The sequence below is a fragment of the Musca domestica genome, unplaced genomic scaffold (assembly GCF_030504385.1).
Source record: "Musca domestica strain aabys unplaced genomic scaffold, Musca_domestica.polishedcontigs.V.1.1 9, whole genome shotgun sequence".
NCBI classification, from domain to species: Eukaryota; Metazoa; Arthropoda; class Insecta; order Diptera; family Muscidae; genus Musca; species Musca domestica.
The window spans coordinates 11,660,645-11,682,911 of record NW_026712435.1 but is presented as its reverse complement, the minus strand read 5'-3'; the positions used below and the strand labels follow the sequence as shown (position 1 = coordinate 11,682,911).

Genomic DNA, 22,267 nt, shown 5'->3' with positions numbered 1-22,267 from the left:
GAGTAAAATTTTATCAACCTACTTCGTTTCGCTCGGAAGCAAGAGTGATTCCACAGACGGACAAACTGATAGACGGACAGATGGACCGTCATCGCTAAATCGACATAGAATTTTATGCTGATCAAGAATATATGTACTTTGTGGGATCTAAAATGTATATTTCGAGGTGTTTCAAACGGAATGACAGAATTAATATACCCTCCATACTATGGTGGAGGGTATAAAAACTTGAATATGTATAATTTAATTTTTCTTCCAATTAGAGCAGCAGAGGTCGTAAATTTTGAAAATTGAAAAGATAGTTTGGATGATGTCGTGGATCGGTTCGAAACCAAGATGACATCTTATGCACTATTATATGACATATCAAGATTAAAAATATATTTATGTTCGAATGGAGAAACATTATAATCACAACTCCAAACCTTTAAATTGGAATATAATTCTTTATATAGGCAACCCCTATATCTTATCTTTTTTTTTTTTTTTTTTTTGAAAATCGAGTGTATCTTGTGCTTTGGGGCACTTAGCGCTGCCCTGTTGAAATAAAATGTTGCAAATATTCTCCTCTTCAGTTCTTGTGAACAAAAATTCATTCAACTGGCCCGATAGCGATCGGATTGACTGACTTAATTTTCGAAGAAAATACCCCTATTATGCCTCTGGACCAAAATCCGCCAAAACAGTTAATTGGTTTTGGTGCATCCTTTTTTTAACGAATGCGTGCAACTTTTCTTTGCCCTTAATATGACAATTTTGCCTGTTTACATAAAGAGATGGCGGTGCATCTCTTATATTCTAGAAAATCTGTACACAATTTTTGCGCACATTCTGTAATATTATCATGATATTCAAACCATATTCGTTCAGGGGAAGCTCAGTGTTACCATTCACATGATAAGTATTAGTTGAAAAAAAAAAAAAAAAACGTTATAATGCGGGCAACAAAATCTTTGAAGATTCCCAAAAATGTTGAGTTTTTTTGGAGCCACTTGACCGGGGAACCTCAATTTGACTATTATCATTTTAGTACAGTCAAATTTGAAATCCTTACGTAATAATGACCCTTTTTTGATTGAATACTTTTACTCCAAGTTCCAAGTCCCTCATCCAGATTGGCTGTTGATAGATGCTACTAAAGGATAAAACAATTCTACATTTACTACCCTAATATACGACTACGTAATAACACATGCACATATTTACATACGTATGAAAAGGAACAACTGCAAACACACATGTGAGCACATTTCACAATGTACACGGATTTATTTTTAACCAGACACACTTGTTCCTTCTTGCGATGGCTGTGTGTTCCTTCTCTAGTTCGCCTGCTGCTCCTAATGCGATCCACACGACCCGTTATCAAAACACGCTGCTAGTGGTGGTATTGTAGTGGCTGCTGCCAAAAAAAAAAAAAAAACACACACAAATTTCTCACCATCTCTCTCTCTTTCTTTTTCTCTGTCACGATCGGATTTGTGCCTCCCGGACTATCCCTACCAAACCAATTGCTGTTGCTGCTTCCTTCTGAGACACGGCGACTATTTGAACTCTTACGTAGATGTTCTCCCAAAAAAAAAAAGTAAAGCAAAAAAGACCACAGTACCGAGCGCAGTCTTTTTTCAGATATGTAAAATGTAAGTGGCCGATTTGAAAATTGTTCAGTCCTTTACGAGATTTTCAACAGCAACAACGTGTTTTTTCTGAAAAATATCCTAAAAAAGAACGCTAAGAAGAACAAAACAAAGAAAAAACCACACAGAGAAGATTTGAATATTTTGAAGAGTGAAAAATGAAAACAGATATTGAATAAAGTGAATTTGTGCTGAAGAAGGTTATTTGCCGATTTTAATGAATGAGAAGGAGATCGTGCCAAAAACAATTTGAACATAATTTTTTTCCAATGTTTTTTTTTTTTTTTATTGAAAAAATATTTGTTGCCTTATAAAATTGCAAAATGTATTTGCATCCATGTGCCGCATGCTTGAAGGATAATCGAATTTTGAAAAACGGATAAATTTTGGAAATCGCTCAACAAATGAAAAAGGAAAATAACTTGATATTTTATTTGAAATTTAAGTGAAAAGGAATAACAAAAAAAAAAAACAATCAAAAGTGTTAAAGTGTGAACTGTCGGTTCCCCCGGCCTGCCCACCACCAGCCTGCCTCTCCCACATAAAACAATTCGGAAAATTTCAGCCACAGCTTCAATATTATTGACTGAATCATCGATCTATATTTACCTCAATATTTACTCTTCTTTATTTATTCTTCGATTCGATTTGTTGGAAACGAAATACAATTGTTGTTGTTTTTTTCCTTCCCAATCTGACTTTGTAGTTGATTTGTCTTTCAGTTCTTGGGGTAAGTTTTCTTTTTTTTTAATTTCATTTTAGATTTAATTCTTTTGAGGAAAATAATTGTATTTACATTCATTCATTAATTCATCAACATCTATATCTATAAAAGAGGAAAATGTTTGTACGTTTGTTTGTTTGTTTGTTTGTTTGTTTGTTTGTTTGTTTGTAATTTATGGACTCGAAAACTGCTGAATAGATTTTTCTGAAAATTTCCATATATACTGCAACATCGCCTGAAAGTAACATAGGCTATATACATTTTTGAATTTCCACTTGGAACTGGAGATATAGCATCAGAATCGGAGGTACCTCCCAAAAATTTAGATTTTATATGCACATATCTATTGATCGGTTAAAGATACAGTCTCCAAATTTGGAATGTGTAACGGAATTTGGAACAAAAATAAGTTTGGTAAATTATATTGTAATCGGTTCAGATTTGGATATAGCTCCCATATATATTTTCGACCGATTTCGTTCATTTGATGCCTCAAACACAATATGAATGTTCCATTCCAATGAAATTTGGAATATGTGACGGGATTTGATCCGAAAATAAATTTGTCAAATTATATTGAAATCGGTTCAGATTTGGATATAGCTCCCATATATATTTTCGGCCGATTTCAAGCATTTGATGCACCAAACACGCTATGTATCCCCAATTTCAATGAAATTTGAAACGTGTGATAGATTTTATCTAAAAAAAAATTATTTCCCAAATTATATTGAAATCGGTTCAGATTTGGATATAGCTCTCATATACATTTTCGGCCGATTTCATGTATTTGGTGGACCAAACAAGATATGTATGTCCAAATTTAATGAAATTTAAAATAAGTAACGGAATCGGGAGCAAAAATGAATTTTTCAAATTATATTGAAATCGGTTCAGATTTGGATATAGCTCCCATATATATTTTCGGCCGATTTCAAGCATTTGATGCACCAAACACGCTATGTATCCCCAATTTCAATGAAATTTGAAACGTGTGATAGATTTTATCTAAAAAAAATTATTTCCCAAATTATATTGAAATCGGTTCAGATTTGGATATAGCTCCCATATACATTTTCGGCCGATTTCATGTATTTGGTGGACCAAACAAGATATGTATGTCCAAATTTAATGAAATTTAAAATAAGTAACGGAATCGGGAGCAAAAATGAATTTTTCAAATTATATTGAAATCGGTTCAGATTTGGATATAGCTCCCATATATATTTTCGGCCGATTTCAAGCATTTGATGCACCAAACACGCTATGTATCCCCAATTTCAATGAAATTTGAAACGTGTGATAGATTTTATCTAAAAAAAATTATTTCCCAAATTATATTGAAATCGGTTCAGATTTGGATATAGCTCCCATATACATTTTCGGCCGATTTCATGTATTTGGTGGACCAAACAAGATATGTATGTCCAAATTTAATGAAATTTAAAATAAGTAACGGAATCGGGAGCAAAAATGAATTTTTCAAATTATATTGAAATCGGTTCAGATTTGGATATAGCTCCCATATATATTTTCGACCGATTTCAAGCATTTGATGCACCAAACACGCTATGTATCCCCAATTTCAATGAAATTTGAAACGTGTGATAGATTTTATCTAAAAAAAATTATTTCCCAAATTATATTGAAATCGGTTCAGATTTGGATATAGCTCTCATATACATTTTCGGCCGATTTCATGTATTTGGTGGACCAAACAAGATATGTATGTCCAAATTTAATGAAATTTAAAATAAGTAACGGAATCGGGAGCAAAAATGAATTTTTCAAATTATATTGAAATCGGTTCAGATTTGGATATAGCTCCCATATATATTTTCGGCCGATTTCAAGCATTTGATGCACCAAACACGCTATGTATCCCCAATTTCAATGAAATTTGAAACGTGTGATAGATTTTATCTAAAAAAAATTATTTCCCAAATTATATTGAAATCGGTTCAGATTTGGATATAGCTCTCATATACATTTTCGGCCGATTTCATGTATTTGGTGGACCAAACAAGATATGTATGTCCAAATTTAATGAAATTTAAAATAAGTAACGGAATCGGGAGCAAAAATGAATTTTTCAAATTATATTGAAATCGGTTCAGATTTGGATATAGCTCCCATATATATTTTCGGCCGATTTCAAGCATTTGATGCACCAAACACGCTATGTATCCCCAATTTCAATGAAATTTGAAACGTGTGATAGATTTTATCTAAAAAAAATTATTTCCCAAATTATATTGAAATCGGTTCAGATTTGGATATAGCTCCCATATACATTTTCGGCCGATTTCATGTATTTGGTGGACCAAACAAGATATGTATGTCCAAATTTAATGAAATTTAAGATAAGTAACGGAATCGGGAGCAAAAATGAATTTTTCAAATTATATTGAAATCGGTTCAGATTTGGATATAGCTCCCATATATATTTTCGACCGATTTCAAGCATTTGATGCACCAAACACGCTATGTATCCCCAATTTCAATGAAATTTGAAACGTGTGATAGATTTTATCTAAAAAAAATTATTTCCCAAATTATATTGAAATCGGTTCAGATTTGGATATAGCTCTCATATACATTTTCGGCCGATTTCATGTATTTGGTGGACCAAACAAGATATGTATGTCCAAATTTAATGAAATTTAAAATAAGTAACGGAATCGGGAGCAAAAATGAATTTTTCAAATTATATTGAAATCGGTTCAGATTTGGATATAGCTCCCATATATATTTTCGACCGATTTCATGTATTTGATGCACCAAACACGCTATGTGTCTCTAATTTCAATGAAATTTGAAATGTGTAGCGGAAATTAAAACAAATATACATTTGTCAAATTATATTAAAATCGGTTCAGATTTAGATATAGCTCTCATATATATTTTCGACCGATTTATGCACCATACACGATATGTATGTTCGATTCCAAAGAAATTTGGAATATGTAACGGGATTTTGATTAGAAAATAAATTAGTCGAATTATATTAAAATCGGTTCAGATTTGGATATAGCTCCCATATATATTATCCGCCGATTTCACATATTTGATGCACAAAACACGATACGTATTTCCGATTCTAACGAAATTCGGCATGAGTGGCTAAATTTGGTACAAAAATAAATTTGACAAATTATATTCAAATACGCTCAGATGTGATTATAGCTCCATATATATACTCAGCCGATTTCACATATTTGATGCACCCAAAGCGAGAGAGACAAAATCTGGCACCAGCAAAAATTGCCAAATTATATTGAAATCAGTTGAGGTTTGGATATAGCTAACATATATATTTCGGCCGATTTCATACATATTATGCACCAAACACGATATATATGACCGATTCCAATGAAATTCAGAATGTGTGGCGGAATTTTGTTATAATAATAAATGTGATAAATTAATTGGAAATTAGTTAAGATTTGGATATAGCTCCCATATATATATTCTCGGCCGATTTCACATATTTGACGCACCAATTTCAATTAAATATGAAAGGTGTGGCGGAGTTTGGTGTAAAAGTAATTTTTTTTAATTATATTTAAATCGGATCAGATTGGGATATGATTTTAATAAGAACCATTGACCCACAACGCCTTAGGCTAACACTAAAAAACAACACAACAATTTATTTGAAATACGCTTATTACGGCGAAGTATGTTGCTATCTCGAATTCACTACTTGCAATAGAAATGCCACTCTACTTAAAAAAATTGCAGTTTCCTGCACGCTTGGTATTTGCTATGAAATAAATAAATCCAAAGGACAAACCCTTCGTGTATGTATGTCATGTTACTGCTTTTCTAATGGTTTTGGTTATTTACGCCTTAAATTAGTGCAATATTTTTTTTTTAATTTTTAAATTTGTTTTTCTTTATCCAACATATATTCGTAAATAAAATTTTGAATGCATATAAAATCAAAAGGGGTAGCGAAGCGCACCGGGTTCAGCTAGTTATCTATATACATATATCACAATTTAATTTTATAAGTTTGTAGGTATTTTTTTTATTGAAACAGTGAAACCTGTTTATAGTGAAATTAATTTTTATTAGTCTTTACTTTATCATATGCTTTTTTAATATGGGTATATCACGCATTTATTAAATTCGTCGTGCTTTATAGCCACATCCATCTGTTAACGTTTTTTTTTTCACTGACACGCAAAATATATTTATGCATTTTCACACTAAAATCTTTGCATAAATTAATCTCTTTTGGATTTTCTGACCAAGGTGGTTTTGTGTTTTTCCGCAGTTCTTCGTTGTATAATTCATTCATTGCTAGTATTCAAAACATATGAGTCATTCCACAATGTTATGTTCTTGTGAAATTGAAATTCAGAGAAAAGTTTTTTGAGATATGTTTTATCGACAATAGTGATTAAAGTTTGGGAATTCTATGGGAAATTCAGGAATCTTATTTTAAATGTATAACTACCAATTAAAATTTAAAAACATATTTTGTCATTTTGAAATGATAAAATAGATTTTCATGGCTCATTAAGAAAAGTCCAAAACCAGTAAGGGAAGGCCAAAAGTCGGGCGGGGCCGACACCCTACACCACACCATATTTAGTAGAGCTCCTGTAACAAAAGAATTTATTTGAAGTAGATCATACCACCTATCAACAGAGCAGAGCAGTTAAAGTTTGGTTTCAGAAGGAGGCATATCTAATTCTGAATCGATTTTCACTAAATTTGACGGAGACGTGTTTATCTTTTATACCAAACAACGAGAATGCGATGCTTTTTTCGCATTTTTATGAGAGTTATAATTATTCCTAATTTTTACTCGAAATTCACTCCATTTGTGCTGATTTTAGCTATTATCTGCACAATAAACCTGAAATCCAACCTAATAAACCTATATCCAAATCTTAGCCGATCTCGATAAAATTTGGCAAAGGTATTTCCGAGTTCGATAAGATATCTGATACCAAATATCATTCTAGTGGAGTTCATATTACGAATGTGAGGGACTTAAAACACCAAACCGGATGAAACATATATATGGGAGCTATAGCTATATCTGAACCGGTTTTACCCAATTTAGATGTACTCACTTCTATACTGGATTCGGTCGGATTCACGTAATTTGGACTGATATTGTCCTTTAGTGCACAATTAATCCGAAATCGGTTGAATATATATAAGGGAGCTATGTCTTAATTTTAAACGATTCTCACCAATTTCAATAGGGTTCGTCCTTGGGCACACAAATATTATTTGGCAAATTTCATCTCAATCGTATAATTAATGCGAACTGCATTTTGTTCACAAAAATACATGGACGGACTGACGTGTATAAATCGAATCAGAAAGTGATTCTTTGAAGATTCTCAAAAGTAAGTATGGGTCTATCTCGTTTCCTTCTCCCTGTTACAAACAAAGACATAATACCCCTACCACTATGTGGTGTAGAAATTATGAAAAAGTCTCTCTCAACCTTTAAACTAGTCATACGCAAGAGCATCCACTGGTGTTCTGTCCAGCATCCACTGGTTGTCCGAGATTATTTATAAAACGTATTTATGTAACGAATGTATAAACAATATTTCATGGGTTTCCTTCTGAATTCACTGGTACTTTTAGCTTTTCATGGAACTTGATAGAATACTGAATTATGCTGACGCTATTTTCAACGGTTTTTTTTACCGATGGGGGAGGTCATCAAAAGTTCTATTCGGTCTTTAAAATATCGAATATGGGTCTATACCGAAGAATGGACCTATACTTATTGTCTGTGGAATGGCGGTAATTTCCGACGTAAATCTTGAAATCTTGATTTATTGAAAAATCGGTTACCATTAAAATCCTTAAAATGTTGGAGTTTCTTTATATTAGGACTTTAACATTTTTTTTTTTTTTTGCGAAAAGTTAAACCACATACTGAGAACCCGAAATGTCCATTTACACCTAATTGGGCTGGGCAAAATCTTTGAAATATCGAAAATCAGGAGGTACAATTTATGATAGCTACACTAAAATATTGACATATGTTAGATTGAAAAGAATGGCGAAAACGATCGCCACATGACCTGGGGGAAATACATTTAAGCCCGTATAGGTTTGTTGTGTGCTCTAGGCTAAGAGGCTTTTGAAAGAAGACTATTATAATTAAAGATCAGTTGTCCTTACAGAATTCCTTAACTGTTTTATTTCATTTACCATGATCTGATTTAAGTATGGTATTGAGTCGTATCCTAAGAATTGGGATCTGATAATTGCAAACTCTGAGCATTAGCAGAGAAATGCTCCAAAGTTGAAATAGATGGAATATTTTTTTGCGAGGAGTTCAACTACCCATTGAAAACACGAAATATGAAGTTACAATAAAATTGGGACCATAACATCAAAAATCAGGACCGATTTACTCAGTAACTTATTTGACAGAGTAAGAGAGATCTCACCCAATGCTTCCAATAAGAATACGAAACAAATCTCCTGATCTTGGGAATTCATCTTTCTCTTTTTAAAACCTCAGCCATATGACTACAGAGAGTATATGACGTTTGATACGGCCCAAACGTGCCTCATCGAAATATAGATTTTAGACCCTAGGTCCCTTTGGACCAAATCCGTTTAAGGATATTTGGATTCGATCTAGGGGAGTATGTCCGTCCGTCTCTCTGGCTGGTGCGCACGATAACTTTTGAAAGGAGTATCCGATTTGCTCCAAAAAAAAAAAAAAAAAAAAAAATAGATTACCTCATTGAACAAGAAGGGATCACTAGTGTTTGGTCAAATTCTGCAAATCCTAATATTTGTATCAGTGCTATGTGAGGCACCAAAGATGGACAATATAAACCCACTCTATGATGTACTTCCACCGCAAAGGGTCAACATTTTGAATAATAATAACTCTTATAAAATACTAAACTAAGCATGCGATTCTCTTCAAATTCCACACATCTCAATATTTTTGATCAAAAATGGTGGATATCGATCCACTCCTTCTGGGACCTTCCGCACAGAGGGTCAACATTTTGAATAACCCTCATAGAAACGATATGAACAATCGATTATTTTCAAACTGGGCATATCCCAACATTTATATCAACATAAGATCAGGTGAGAACATGGAACATATCGGTTCACTCCTTCTTGCACATCCCAAAACGGGTCAAAATTTTAAATAAACACGAAACTCATAAAACGCGAAAAATGTATCCGATTCCTTTCAACCTGGGCACATTTCAATATTTTTATCAACAAAAGATCGGGCGTGACTGTCAAAATCTCTCGCAATTCACTGTCCTTTACTTAGCTCTTAAGTAAACAGACAATATCTACTTAAATGCCGAGTAAACAGCCTGTTTTAATTAGAGATCGAGCATACACACACACACACACTTGTGAAGATAGGCAACCCCCCACGGAATGTCCCATATTTACATAGGTACATTTGTATTTTAGGAGGTTATGCGTAATTTGTTTTCCTTCAATTTTGGGGAATATTTTGAAAATATTTTGCTTAAAATCAATGAAAACAGCAACAAAACCCGACAACTCTTTGTGCTCTCATGCTGTGCGAAAAAAAATTACGCCAAATGGGAATTTCACCAGAAATCGCAAAAACGAAAGAACAGCAAAGAAGAAGCATAGATAAAAGAACGTGTGGCGACATTTCCTGAAAAATCTCAACCCACAGAGTGAGTGTTCAAGTGAATTGGAAATATAATTATTGTTGGTGTTGGTTTTGGTTTTGTTGACCACCAGCACACTTTGTTGGCTGCCAGTACAATATTTTCTTTGGCTGTCTATAAACGAATCATCATCATTAAAATATTTAAGCATATTTAATTGTTGTTACTTTTCTTTGTCCGTCTTTTGTGCAGTAGTTGTTGCTGTTCTGTTGTTCTTTGTGGCGATGGTGTTTGTGCTGTGTTGTTGTTGTTTCCTATTCTTGTGGTATCTTCCTTCAGATTGTTTTTTTTTTTTCTGCGGGAGAGGGGGGTTTTGTACCACATGCGAAGATCATTGCCTGTCAAGAATCATGAACAGTTAGATGGATGAATGGACATAAGTACTAATATGCTTACGCCCATGTAGGTACATACAAATGTTTGCTACCTAGTCGATACTTAACACATGAGTGCGGAGTGTACGTACAATGTTTTTGGTGCCTGAACACCTCGTAGTTGGTTAGACGATCAGTCCGTCAGCCAGTCAGACGTTCCACCGCCTGTCATTATAAGAAAATGATCACATGTTGAACTAAATCGAAATCGAAATGTTGGTGGGTGACCATGTGTCTCTCATCTAAGGAGAGTCAACATTGTAAAAAACGAAAACGAAAAATAAATTGGACATTCACTAAATTGTTTTTAATGTGACATGTTGATGTATTAACAACCTGTGAAGTTTTTTTTGTTTGCTTTATAAATTTATTTGTTTATATGGGTACATATGTTTTTAAATGAAATGGACTTGATCTTTTCGGAAAATCGTGCAATCTGATTATGTTTTCATTCGGCAAAAATAACAAGTAAAAAAGCAGTAAGTTCGGCAGGGCCGAACTTTGAATACCCTCCACCATTTGGAACGAATTAAAGAATTTTCAAAAAAAATAAAATCCATTGAAAATTCTTTAAAATCTTTAAAATACCTAATATCGGAAGGTGCCGTTATATGGGGGGATATACGATATTGTGGACCTATATAGACACATATATGTCTGGGGTAAAGTACTCACAAAGAACACCTTGTGTGGATTTTCAGATAATTCCATTGGGGAATGTGGATAAAATCATCAAAATACCGAATATCGTGGGGAACTGTTATATGGGGGCTATACGATATCGTGGACCTATATAGATAATTATCTTCCAGGGGACAAAGTACTCACAAAGAACTCCTTGTGTGGATTTTCAGACAAGACTATGGGAAAATGTGGTTAAAATCAATATACCGAATATCGGGTACCGATGCATAGGGGCTTATACGATATTGTGGACCTATATAGACAATTTCATTTCAGGGGATAAAGTGCTCACAAAAAACTCTTTGTGTAGAATTTCAGACAATTCCGTTGAAAAATGTGGCTTAAATCATCAAAATACCGAAAATCGGGGGTTACCGTTATATGGGGGCTATACGATATGATAGACTTATATAGATAATTCTCTTCCAAGGCATAAAGTACTGACAATGAACTCCTTGTGTGGACTTTCAGACAATTCCATTGAAAAATGTGGCTGAAATCATCAAAATACCGAATATCGGGGGATACCGTTATATGGGGCCTATAGGATATCGTGGACCTATATAGATAATTCTCTTCAAAGGGATAAAGTACTCCCAAGGAACTCCTTCTGTGGATTTTCATACCATTCCATCCGAAAATGTGGCTAAAATCATCCAAATACCGAATATCGGGGGGTACCGTTATATGGGGGCTATACGATATCGTGGATATTTCAGATTTGGATATATCTTCATCTGATTTGCATTTTACTGCGCACCAAATGTGTAATTTTAATTTTGGCACTTACGAACAAATTGAGTCTAGAAACAAGTATGCCTAATTTGGTGATAATCGGTTCAGATATAGCTATAGGTCCCATATACAATTCTTACATTTTTTTAAAGTTTATTGAATGAAAGAAAAAATTTCGGAAATAGCGTCAAATTTTAGGTGTCAAGTTTAGGTTTGTGCGAGTTGGTCATTTTTGGAACGAATTATGGCCTTCAAACGGATGGTGCTTTGCGGTATTTTGGCCCATTTCCAGCGAAGCGCTTACTTGAGGTGATCGACACTTTGGTATTTTTTAGTGTCAATCTTGCTTTCCAAAATACTTCAGACACGATAGTCCAACGGATTGGTATCCCGAGATTTTGGTGGCCATTATGGGCTTAAAATGTAGCGATTTTGTAACCATTCTTGGGTGGCGCGTGCTGAGTCTTATTGGAATGTTCAAGGTCTGCGGCCAAAATATTTGCTTTAATGCACCCTCCTCCTTTTCGAACCATTTCTTTCTGGTGTTCCAGCCAAATATAAAGAAATCACACTATCACGCTTGAATTACATCACGAATAACTTGTTTTCTGGAAAATTCTCCACAAATTGCTTTTGTAGGCTTGTAAAAAATATAATGAGCTGTCAGTGGAATAATTTTAAAAACTGTCGGACGAGTGGCTTACAAATGAGAGCAGTTAGAGCTGAAGTTAGTTGCAGTTTTTTTATCTCACCCTGTATATAGGTTTCAGTACTGAATGAAATTAGAGGCAGAAACAATGGTAAAAATTGAATTTAATTATATGAAGACTGCGCCAAAATAGGATTTTTTTAATACAAAAGATCTTTCAAATCATATAAATGTCTAGCTTAAAATGCATGATTTGGACACAAGGCGTTAACCAGATTTCTTGCATCATGTTTAAAGCAAGAAAAAAATTCAGCACAGACAAACTTAGCGCCATTCAGTTTTTTTTTTGTTTGACCTCAACCCTTTCTAAGTTTTTTTTTTCAACAGAAGTCGATATTTTGTTGCATGAATTCGGTAACGTAAATTTTTTACATAGTTCAGGTTGTATCTATCCTCTAAATGTCAAAATATCAAAAGAATTCATAATCTTTAATAATAAATTTAACAAGTGTTGCTTTGGTGAATGCGTTTTTTCTTTCGTTTGATTATAAATGGACACTGACGGTGCATGATTTTCTTTATTTATCTGTTGGATGCCACTGACGCTTTTCACATAGCCATCGAATATATAAGTGTGTGTGTGACATGGCATGGCGTCGTGAATATTAGGTTGGAGAGTAACAAAGAGAATTACTTGCAATACAATGTCAAAAATATTATTAATTTCTCAAAATCTAAATTTTTTGAAAATATTTTAAATTCTGGACCTTAAGCACATTCTTAATATAAACCCAATTTTCATATTTTTCAAAAATTGTCACATTTCCCAACCCCAATACACATCTTACCTGTTAATTTCAATCTATTTTCAAAAATATCTTTCTTCATACATTAAATACACACTCACACCAATGCATGTAAGCGATGCCCATGTAACAGATGATCATTCGGCAGAAAAAAAGTTCATTGCAATGGTCTTAGATCTTGGTGCTGTTTTGCCGAACGATTTATGCATGATTTCAATCAGATAAACACTACAGCGTAGAAAAAATATTGCAAATAAATAAACATTTATTGAAGGATCTGCAGGTTATTAATAATAATTATAACGAAATGATGAATATTTAAAAATACACTACTCTACGATACACCTCAAATCAAACGAGAAGAGAGAGAGAGAGTGAGCAAAATCCTATTTTCCCTTGCAATCCCCACTTTTACCATTTAATTTCTCATAAGAAAATTTCAATATTTCATTTTTAATTAGAAAAATTGCTGCATTTTCAAAAAATTCAGACTTGTGTTTCCGATAAATTGGATATTTTTTGAAAAAAAAAAAACAAATAATTATTTCAGCAAAATAATTGAATATGATTGGAAGATATGTATGCAAATATAAATAAATCAAGTGATAAAGTTACAGAATTTTATACAAACTAAGGGATTGAAAATAAAGGATATTCACAGGTATTTATAAATGGATTTTATCCGAAATAGAACCCCGTCCTTTAATAGGAATAAAATACAACATTATATGTTACATTACATATCCGATTTGGTCCAAAGTTTATACATGGTTATATTTTTACCAAAATTAGTTCAAATTCGGAGATTGGCAATATCGTTCCACTTTTTTGGTAATATTAAAATAAGACTGCGGTCAGATGCAAAAATGGGACATATTGGCCCAATCCCTAAAAACGTAAAAGTTTTGGAAAAAGAGAGCGATTCGAGAGAGACATTTTTACAGTAATTTTACTCAGAGTTTACAATTTCTTGCCGAACTTCTTGCAATCAAGTCTTTTAGGTTTCCGGTGATATATTTTTATGCAAGCTAATTGAAAACATTTTTATTTTGTAAATTGGAATCCTTAATGTATTGCTTTTTATAACCTACAACACATCGTAGTAAGGGTATTATGTCTTTGTACATTTGTTTGTAACAAGGAGAAGGAAGCGAGATAGACCCATAATTACTTTTGAGAATCTTCATAGAATCACTTCTGAGTCGATTTATGCATGTCAGTCCATGTATTTTTGTGAACAAAATGCAGGTCGCATTTTTTATACGATAGAGATGAAATTTTGAAAACAATATTTGTTTGTCCCAAGGACAAACCCCATTGAAATTGGTGAGAATCGGTTCAAATTTAGATATAGCACCAATATATATCTTCAACCGATTTCGTTAATTGTACAACAAATGGTCAATATCGGTCCAAAGGACCTGAAACATCCGACTGAATTCAGTCTAGAAGCAAGTACATCAAATTTGGAGAAAATCGGTTCAGATATAGGTATAGGTCCCATATATATGTTTCATCCGATTAGGGGTTTTAAGTCCCAAACATGAGTAATATTCACTCCACAAGGATGATATTTCGAAACAGATAACTTATGGACTATGGACTAAATTTTAGCAATTACGGATAAATTCATCCTAGAAATAAGTACTTCAAATTTAGTGTAAATCGCTTCAGATATAGCTATAGCTCCCACATCAGGTTTATTGTGCGCCAAATGGCTAATGTCAGCTCAAATGGGCCGCATTTTGTCATTTCCGACTGAATTCAGCCTTAAAGCAAGTGCTTTAAATATTGGAGAAAATCGGTTCAGATATAGGTATAGGTCCCATATATATGTTTCATCCGATTAGGGGTTTTAAGTCCCAAACATGCGTAATATTCACTCCACAAGGATGACATTTCGAAACAGATAACTTATGGAGCTCAAAAATACTCGGATCGGTTCTGATTAGGATATAGCTTCCATATATAGCTTTATCCGATATCATGTTTATTGTGCACTAAATGGCTAAAATTAGCCCAATTGGACTAAATTTTAGCAATTACGGATAAATTCATCCTAGATTTTTGGTGTAAATCACTTCAGATATAGCTGTAGCTCCCACATCAGGTTTATTGTGCGCCAAGTGGCTAATGTCAGCCCAAATGGACCGCATTTTGTCATTTCCGACTGAATTCAGTCCTAAAGCAAGTGCTTTAAATATTGGTGAAAATCGGTTAAGATATAGCTATAGCTCCCATATATATGTTTAATCCGATTCAGTGTTAAAGTCCCTCACATGCGTAATATGCACTCGAATACAATAATCTTTGGTACCAGATATTAGATATAGCTCAGAAATAAGTGTTTAAAATTTTGTCAAGTTCGGTTCAGATTTGGATTAGCTCCCATATTAATCCGATTTGATGTTTTTTGTGCACTAAATGGCTAATATCAGCCCAAATGGACTGAATTTTTACTTTTCTGACGTAATTTAGCCTAAAAAGAGGTGCTTCAAATTTTGGTGAATATGGGTTCAGATATAGCTATAGCTCCCATACGTATGTTTCATATGCGCTCGGAAAATACCTCTGCCAAATTTTATCGAGATCGGTTCAGATTTTTCAATAGCTTCGATATACAACTTCATCCGATTTTACGGTTATTGCTCACCATATATACCAGGCCAAATTGGATAGATTTTTTGATATTCAAGCGAATTTTTCCATTTAGTGAAACTCGGTCCGGTATATCTATTGCTCCAATAAATATTTTTTTTAATATAATCCTTACCGAAGTCATATCATGCATTATACAACAATGTTATTTGGTTCATAGTTGGTATGATCTACTTCACATGAATTCCCAATATAAACTTTTTTGTTACGGGAACTCAACTAAATACGCAGGATGGTGTAGGGTATTATATAGTCGGCCCCGCCCAACTTTTGGCCTTTCCTTACTAGTTCACTATGAATAAGTGCCATTTTAATTTGCTGGCATTAAAATTAAATTTCGTTTGTGCAATTTTGTGCCCCCAAACCCCAATATCCGGAAGTTCCAAAGGTGTCAATGCATTTTCAAAACATAAATGCAATAAAGAATAAAGAAAAATGAACTCTTTTAAAATTGGAAAACTCACATCCAACCAATCACTTGCCGATATTAATGCAATTGAATGTTCCCAAAATAAATGCCATGGAATGTAGAACACAAATAATATACATGGACGAATTTGCAACGGTACCCTTGCGGTACCATTGTTGCTAGTACGAAATTGAATATTTGTGTGTCTATTTATGCATATCTCATATTCCAACACCGTATGCTGATGATTTTCAAATGCACTTTGAGATTTATGTACTCGCACACACACATATCCAACTAGATACACGTCGGACGGAACGGACGCGTAAAACTCGTTGTGACACAAAATTATGAGTCTTTGAAAATTTACAAGCATCGTTTTCTGCGCCTCCTTAGCTAAATTGTACAATCAATGTCAGATTTAATGATAATAAATTAAATGATATAAATTTCAAATTAAAATCAAGTACAAAAACACAACACACACACTCGCACGCACAGAATGACCATAAAGAAAATTAAAAGAAAACAAAAACGAAAAATAGAGAAACTGTTTAATTGCATTAAATGAAATTTGAAATGTTGGATATTTAATTTGTTATTTTTTGTATCGAAAATTTCGTTCAATGTCCTGTCCCTGCTAGTTTCCTGTCTTTGAGGGCTGTGAAAGTGCAACTCAATTTGGTTTGAAAATACATCCCTATATTGTTCTTTGTAGAGTTTTGAACTATGTAAAATCGCTCCGAACTTTGTCTTACGAAATATTTCTCTTTAGGACTTAGTGACTATCTTATTTAGTTGTAAACTTACTGAAAAATGTGGTTTCCGATTTTTGTCGGTAAAAAAATCCCCAAAATTGGGACGAATAGGCCAATTCACTTCCCCAGTTTTATTCTTTGGACTATTAAGCATGGTAGAATTTGTCATTAATATTACAGTAGAGTAAAAGTTAGCTGGGTTTGGCTGAAACTTGCCAAAAATCTTATGAAAATGTGAAGCTGAATAAAGGTTTAAATTTACATTTCTCAATGTTTTTTATTAATTCTTTCAATTCAAAATAGGGATTTTTGGTTTATGCATAAACATGGGATATATTTTACTCGTACCTAGTGTTGCCACAGAAAAAACAACAGCCGAAATGTCCACCCCTGACAATACACTTCATTTTGGTGCAGGGTGTTAAAAATTACAAATATTTTTATAATTAGCAAATAGCCGCTACTTCGTAATCGGAAATATGAATATACATTCATTCAGTGGATTGGGAATGTATTAAATCATAGGTGGACAAAATAATAAAAGAGAAATCCTTAAGAGAATTTTTAAATAACTTTACTTTTCAAAAAATATTTTTTAGAAACACTTTTATTACGTATATCCAAATACCCCGCCAAGTATCAACCAAACCACACAAAAGGTGATACGAATGCCAAATTTTTTACTTCCAAATCAATCCCTTACTCAAATACCAATTGTAATACTTATACTTTCCAAAACCACCTCCAAACCTCAACCCAACACACTAACTGTGATTTTAATGCCAAATTTCGGATTTTAGTACCATTTAGTTCCAAATGTAGTGCTATTTAGTACACATGTGTACAAATTTCCATAACTAACTACATATCTCAGTTCTACAATCCAATTAAAATCTTATTTCAAAATGTCTGGATTCCAATATTGTTTCCAAAATGTCAGCATTCCAGCTCTATCGGTTCTCCCAAATTTTCGGTTCTCCAATTGTTCGTATTTCGAAAAAACACTTTAGTTTGTGTATCCTACACAACATCAAAGACTCCAACTCCGAATTTCAGATTTCTAGCCCTATTCCTTCCCCAAATACCAACGTTAATACAATTTAGTACATTTAAGTACGTATTTCCAAATCCCCCGCCAAGTATCAACCAAACAGCACAAAACACCACCAAATTTAGCACGTATTATGTGTTGTACCAAATGTAGTACCACTTAGTACACATAAGTATGCGTTCCTAAAATTACCTCCCTACAATCCAAAATTTCAACATCCCATCTCTATCGGTTCACCCAAAACGAATTTGTACCAAATTTAGTACTTTTTGTGCACATTGGGACAAATTTTGAAAACCTACTACCCAATCCTACCTTCCGCCAGTAATGTTAATTTCAAATTTCAAGATTCCAGCTCTATCTGTTTCTCCAAATTTGAATTGTACAAAATTTAGTACCGTTTAGTACTAAGTGTACATGAGAACACATTCTGAGAACTACATCTTTACATCATCTTTACGTTATCTGACAACTTCATACCAAGATTAACCCTCACCCAAAATTTCAGGATTCTGGCTTAAGCCGTTTCGTCTGGGTGCTGATGAATCGTTAAGTCAGTCAGTCAATTAAGGTGAGAATACATAAAACGCTTTTCTGACTAGCTTAAATCATCGGCGGGAATCCGGTCCGTAAACCTGGTGGAATAAATCCTAAACTGTTTCTAAACGCGCTATTACTTACTTACTAACTGCAGTACAGTGTAAACGTACTATAGTATATATGTATATAAACGATATTTGGCTGTAAATGTCAAAATACTGTACGAAATGCCCTTCTTTTCCCACAACGCTGTTTATTTTCAAAGTTTTTGTTTTAAAACATCGATCGTAAAAATAGAAAACATTTTGAGATCCCATCCAGTGATGTTGATGATGGCAACGTTGATGCAGCAAGTGAAGCTAGCTGGTGGTTAAAAATGGTCTTTACACCGGGTTGCACTCGACAGCTACTCCACCCCCATATGTACACACACATACACACTCATATATATTTTTGCGTTTCTGTTTACCAAGAATTTTTCCATTAAAAGGACTTTGAACTTTCTTCAATAATAATATTTAAAATACATTTATATTTATTATAGCGGTGAGTGCTTATTTTCAACAGTCTCTGGAAATCCCATTCCTCCCGATATTGGGTTGCGATTGCATGTGTAATTTCGTTTTCACCTAAATAAAAATGAGGAAATTTATTAAAATGCTCATATTAATGAGGCATGTTTTGTGTGGGGGCGATTAATATTAGTTTGCAGTAAAATAAAAAGAATTAACAATTTTAATGGGCATTAAGGTATGCGATTCGTTCAATTTTCAATTTTCTAAAATTAGAAAATATTTTCCTTTTTTTTTGATTCCAGATTTTTATTACAAATAATATTACAGCCAAAAAGGTAGTTAAATATCAAAGGAGCTACGAAAAATTAAACTCAGTACGAGAATTGGTTTTGTTTATATTTCAAAAAATTCTTAAAATTCTTTTGGCCAAAATTGTATAATTTATTGCCAGAAAATATGAGTTTTTTCTGCAACCACGGCAGAATTAAAATGGTATTATTTTATTGTATGAAATTGTATATTTGACAAAATTTTATGGCCACAATATATATTTCCATTGTATATTCAAAAATCAGAGATAGAAACAGCTTAGATTTGACAAAGTAATTATGAAATACATTATAAATATTAGGGTTACCTTGTATTGAAATAAGGTTTCCTTGAGTTATCTTTATTAAACAGTGCATACATAAATAAAATTCTAAAAACCCTTTTATGCAACTCTGTAGTGTCCAAAATATCCCACCCTTCACTCTTCTCTTTCCTAATTTTCTTCGCTAAAAAATGTTATTTAGTTGTTCTCTTTGGATATTCGTCCCTAAAACTCAATTTTGGCACAAAACTCTATACTTTTAGAGCTAAAATTGTTGTATGTAGGTCTTGATGCGGAATAAAAGATAAATTGGTTTTTGGGACATTAGTACTCTTTTCTAAAACGTACTTATTGTTTTGGAATCTAGTACTGGAAACTACTAAATATTTTAGAGCTGAAATTCTAAAACATAGAATTATCTGACAATTTTAAACAAACGGGCCCTTTTGAGGGATGTTATTGCTACGAAGAGGTGAGATAAAGTACCAATCTTGGAGAGTGTACATTATATATATTGCATTGTTATTTTACGATCGATAAGAGCTAGACGTTTGAATTTTTTTACGCGGGAAACTCTTGTTGAAAAGTAATAAAAATAAATCTGGTTTTTGATACTTTAAGAGAATGAAAAAGTACTGAAAGGTACAATATGGTCTTGAAAGTTCAAAGAACTACAAAATTGAACAAAATTATAATTGGGCGATAGATTGGGAAATTGAAAATTTTGGAAATAAACAATTAAAAAGCTGCTTCGTTCGGCCGGGCCGAACTATTTTTATTTTTATATATATTATACGAAGATGTGGTGGTTCAAATACGAAATTCGAAACAATTCCGATGAATAATGTCGCTAATATCATCAACATACGGAATAAAGGGAGGTACCTTTGCATGGTGGCTATGCCAAGACGTAGACCTACATAGACAATTTTCTGTCATATGTTGTAATACCCATTGCGAACTTGAAATACGAAATTTGACGCAATTCCGGTAAAAAAAAGTCGCGAAAATCCTGGAAATGCCGAATATCTCGGAGTAGCGTTATATGGGTGATATATTAAAACGTAAACCTACATAGACAATTCTCTTCCAGGGGGTAAAGTACACACTTTTCCATTGGAAAATGTGGCTAAATTAATAAAAGTACCGAATATCGGGGGCACCATTTTATAGGAGCCATACGATATCGTGGATCTATATAAAAAAAATCTCTTCCAAGGGGTAAAGTACTCAGAGGGAATTCCTTGCGTGGAATTTCAGACTATTCCATTGAAAAATGTGACTAAATTCATCAATATACCGAATATAGGGGGGCACCATTGTATGGGGGTTATACGATTTCATGGACCTATATAGAAAATTCTTTTTTAGGGGGTAAAGTAGTCACTAAGAACTCCTTGTTTAGAATTCCAGACAATCCCATTGAAAAATGTGGTTAAAATCATCAAAATACCGAATATCGGGGGTACCGTTATATGGGGGCTATACGATATCGTGGACCGATATTGCCCATCTTCGAACTTGACCTGCGTGCAGACAAAAGACCGATCGGTGCAAAATTTTAGCTTTCTATCTTTTAGCTTTCTAATTTTACGCTGATCAATAATATATATATATATTTTTGGGTCTAAAATAATTATTTCGATAAGTTACAAAGGGAATAACGAACTTAATTTACCCTCCATACTATGTATGTACAAAATGGTACAAAATTACATTTTATATTTTTTTTAATCAATAGGGATATAAGTGAGTTCGAAATTTCATACTTAAGGGCTACGAAAATTACTAAAAGTTACAACAGTTGCTCTATCGTAGAACTTTAAACAACCAAACATTTTTACAACCAAAGCCTATTCTTCCTTTATAAAAATAGTACAATTGTTTTGATCGGTAAAAAGTTTCTCTGTTTATTTTCGCTATGGATTAAGTGACACACGGTTTGCTTCACTTTGAATTTAACTTTCTTCAAGTACCATGTGACGTATGCTTACCACTAAAATGGTAGTTACTGACTTGCATTCAACATACGCCACCTTGGAAGGCATCTTGCTTTTTGTTAAAAAATAAACATTTAATAATCAAAACGCCACCAAACTCTTTATGTAAACTTAAAAGCTACACATACATATTTTTATTTTTTTTATTAATTTTTAATAGTTTTACATATTTTCGTAGCACATGATTACGCCTTTCGTCTGTCGCACCCAATTTGGCACAACACCTTGCAATGCACTGAGTATTTTTTAGATCCACTTGTTCTCGCGCCACTACCATGTTTTCGTCCCAATTATTGAACTAGGTTAAGTGCCCAATGCTGTGAACATACAAATGTGTGCATGTGTGTATGCATGCCTGCAGGGACGTATGTGTATGCATGTGTAAAGTCAATCATATGCAACGATATAAAATTATTTGCATTGTTGTTGTTCTTGTTTTAAAATCAACAACTAAACGAAATC

General features: G+C 33.4%; 1 protein-coding gene and 1 long non-coding RNA gene across 3 annotated transcripts in view; one reads left to right on the top strand and one right to left on the bottom strand.

The window, feature by feature from the left end:
* Positions 1-1,469: 1,469 nt before the first annotated feature.
* The window catches only part of LOC101893488 (zinc finger protein 571), a 30,340-nt gene continuing 9,542 nt past the window's right edge, over positions 1,470-22,267 (top strand). For both annotated transcript variants that reach the window (XM_005186168.4, XM_005186167.4), the window contains exon 1: positions 1,470-2,367. The gene's annotated coding sequence lies outside the window, so the exon portion shown is untranslated. The remainder of the gene's footprint in view (positions 2,368-22,267) is intronic.
* The window catches only part of LOC109613913 (uncharacterized), a 53,296-nt gene continuing 49,960 nt past the window's right edge, over positions 18,932-22,267 (bottom strand). The window contains exon 3 of the long non-coding RNA XR_009344190.1: positions 18,932-19,327. This is a non-coding gene — a long non-coding RNA (uncharacterized LOC109613913). The remainder of the gene's footprint in view (positions 19,328-22,267) is intronic.